The sequence below is a fragment of the Amblyraja radiata genome, unplaced genomic scaffold (genome assembly GCF_010909765.2).
Source record: "Amblyraja radiata isolate CabotCenter1 unplaced genomic scaffold, sAmbRad1.1.pri scaffold_673_ctg1, whole genome shotgun sequence".
NCBI classification, from domain to species: Eukaryota; Metazoa; Chordata; class Chondrichthyes; order Rajiformes; family Rajidae; genus Amblyraja; species Amblyraja radiata.
In genome coordinates, this window is record NW_022630696.1 from 43,340 (window position 1) to 47,098 (window position 3,759).

Genomic DNA, 3,759 nt, shown 5'->3' on the forward strand with positions numbered 1-3,759 from the left:
CCATCCCCCCCCTCCACTGAATAGCATTCAAACTTCATGCTGCCTTGGGAAAGCAACCGATCTAGACAAGGACACCTGTATCCTGGTCACTCGCTCTTCTCCTGTTGCTACTGGGCAGATGATACAAAAACATGGAATCACCACCACCACCACCACCCCCATCCCCACCCCCATCCCCAGCAGGTGAGGCAGCATCTATGGAGCAAAGGGATATTCCTTCGCTCCATAGATGCTGCCTCACCCGCTGAGTTTCTCCAGCATTTTTGTCCAAACTGCACAGCCTTAAAACAACTTGCATGAACAGTAAATACAGTGATCGTAGCAATCTGGCAAACATATCCGATGATTCAAACGCCATTTCCCTTCATTCAAACTAATATGCAGAAACAGATCTTTTAAAATAAAAGGGGAAATATGACATTAATTTCCATTGAAATCCTAATGCATGCTTTCATTGCAAATGCTATTATGGTTTGCTTGATCCAGGTTGAAAGGCTCAGTAAAATAACTTCAGGTGACAGGGGAAATCTCGACGAGCTGAAAGAAACCTCTTACCCATAACACTCAGTGATTGTGACAACATTAAATCAGGAGCAAGTGTATATCTGCAGTTCACCTCCCAATAATGTGGCGTGCATGGGAACGTGGCATGTGGAGAATGTGTAGGCCAAAGATACTAGATATGTCTTTAGTGGGGAACCGGAAGAAAGACTGCTATAATAGAAACATAGAAACATAGAAAATAGGTGCAGGAGTAGGCCATTCGGCCCTTCGAGCCTGCACCGCCATTCAATATGATCATACAGATGGCACAATGGGCTAAGTGTTCGGCTGGCAACCGGAAGGTAGCCGGTTCGAATCCCGCTTGGAGTGCATACTGTCGTTGTGTCCTTGGGCAAGACACTTCACCCACCTTTGCCTGTGTGTGAATGTGTGTGAGTGATTGGTGGTGGTCGGAGGGGCCGTAGGCGCAGATTGGCAGCCACGCTTCCGTCAGTCTGCCCCAGGGCAGCTGTGGCTACAGAAGTAGCTTACCACCACCGAGTGTGACTGAGGAGTGAATGAATAATGCGATGTAAAGCGCCTTGAGTATTAGAAAGGCGCTATATAAATCCCATCCATTATTATTATTATTATCCAACTCAGTATCCTGTACCTGCCTTCTCTCCATACACCCTGATACCTTTCGCCACAAGGGCCACATCTAACTCCCTCTTAAATATAGCCAATGAACTGGCCTCAACTACCTTCTGTGGCAGAGAATTCCAGAGATTACATTGGCGATTCGAGCACTATAGCAGAACGGCTCGCCACGCGTGTAGATGTGGATGCCATGATAGAAGCCCATTAAAAAAAAAACACATATATTTGATTCCCAAAATGGCGCGAAATAAATTACCCATGAGTACTACGGCTTTTTCGTCGAATGGTCTATCTTGCTCCTCTAGTATCTTTGGTGTAGACCAGGCACAGGCTGCTGAACAGAGACTGCTGGGCAGCGTACCGTGTCTGGACTCACGAACGACTGTCTACCCTATCTACAGACTGGCCTCTGAATTTATCGAGGGCATTTTATCAGGATGCATCGCGGCACGGCTTGGGAACAGCTCCATCCAAGACCGCAATGAATTGCGGAGAATTGTGGACGTAGCCCAGACCATCACATATACCAACCTCCCTTCCACGCTTCACGCTGCCTCGGCAAGGCCAGCAGCATCATCAAGGACCAGTCTCACCCCCCCCCCCCCCCCCCGGACACTCCCTCTTCCCCCCCTCTCCCGTCGGGCAAGAGGCACAGAAGCGTGAAAACGAACGCACGCACACACACACACACACACACACCTCCAGATTCAGGTAGACAAAAATGCTGGAGAAACTCAGCGGGTGAGGCAGCATCAATGGAGCGAAGGAACAGGTGACATTTCGGGTCGAGACCCTTCTGGAAACTCAGCGGGTGAGGCAGCATCTATGGAGCGAAGGAATAGGTGACGTTTCGGGTCGAGACCCTTCTGGAAACTCAGCGGGTGAGGCAGCATCTATGGAGCGAAGGAATAGGTGACGTTTCAGGTCGAGACCCTTCCGGGTCTCGACCCGAAACGTCACCTATTCCTTCGCTCCATAGATGCTGTCTCACCCGCTGAGTTTCTCCAGCATTTTTGTCTCGACCCGAAACGTCACCTATTCCTTCGCTCCATAGATGCTGCCTCACCCGCTGAGTTTCTCCAGCATTTTTGTCTACCTTCGATTTTCCAGCATCTGCAGTTCCTTCTTAAGCAGCTCCAGATTCAGGGACAGTTTCTTCCCGGCTGTTATCTTCCAGGCAACTAAAGAAGGGAAGAGATTGAACTTTTGTTCCGCCTTCCATCACAGTGAGGAATGTGGAGGAGTCACTGTGGTGGATGTTGATGTTAAAATGTATGTTGTGTGTTCTGTTGCGTTTTATTGGTACGGCAAATCAAATTCCTCGTAACCAGGCTTCTGAATGGCCCTTCCATCAGCGAGGGTACTATCCCATTCACCTCTACCCCATTGTGGAGATTCTACAGTGCTGAGAACTATCTTCTGCACTCTGTATCTTCCCCTTTGCTCTATCTATTGTACCCGAGTTTGACTTGATTGCATGAATAGTATTGTAATATCCGATCAGATTTGATTGCATGCAAAACAAAACCTGGTACACGTGACAATAACAAGCCAAAGCCTAGAAAGCAAAATGTTTCTGTTTAAAGCAGCAGACTAATCGCATGTAGAAACAAGGAACTGCAGATGCTGGTTTACCGAGGAAAGACACAAAATGCTGGAGTAACTCAGCGGGTCAGGCAGCATCCTGGAGAACAAGGATAGATGTTTTTCGGGTCAGAAACAGGTGATGAAACGTCACCTGTCCATGTTCTCCAGAGATGCTGCCTGACCCGCTGAGTTACTCCAGCACTCTGTGAAACGTCACCTATCCATGTTCTCCACAGATGCTGCCTGACCCGCTGAGTTACTCCAGCACTCTGTGAAACGTCACCTATCCATGTTCTCCACAGATGCTGCCTGACCCGCTGAGTTACTCCAGCACTCTGTGAAACGTCACCTATCCATGTTCTCCACAGATGCTGCCTGACCCCCTGAGTTACTCCAGCACTCTGTGAAACGTCACCTATCCATGTTCTCCACAGATGCTGCCTGACCCGCTGAGTTACTCCAGCACTCTGTGAAACGTCACCTATCCATGTTCTCTAGGGATGCTGCCTGACCCGCTGAGACCTTCCAGCATTTTGTGTCTATCCCCAGTATCATTGCATCTTCAGCCCTTTCTTCACAAGTCTATCTTGATACAGCTCTGTGTTAGAGTTTAGTTTAGATATACAGCGCGGAAACAGGGCCTTTGGCCCACCGAGTCGGCACCGACCAGCGCTCCCTGCACTCTAGCACTGTCCTGTACACACTGGGGACAATTTGGCATTCATACCAGGCCAATTAACCTGCAAACCTGCACGTTTTTGGATGCGTGGGAGGAAACCGGAGATCCCGGAGAAAACCCACGCGGGTCACGGGGAGAACGTGCAAACTCCGTGCAGAGAGCACCCGCGGTCAAGATCGAACCCGGGCCTCTGCTCTACCCGCTGGGCCACCAAACAAGTGCTCTGCAAACACCGAACAGGCAAACAGCCTCCGTGTCTCACACTGGCACCACTTCACGCTAATTCTGAGGCTGCCCGATGCTGTTGGGATACGGCAATAATCGACACAGCGAAATCGACTTTTGAAACT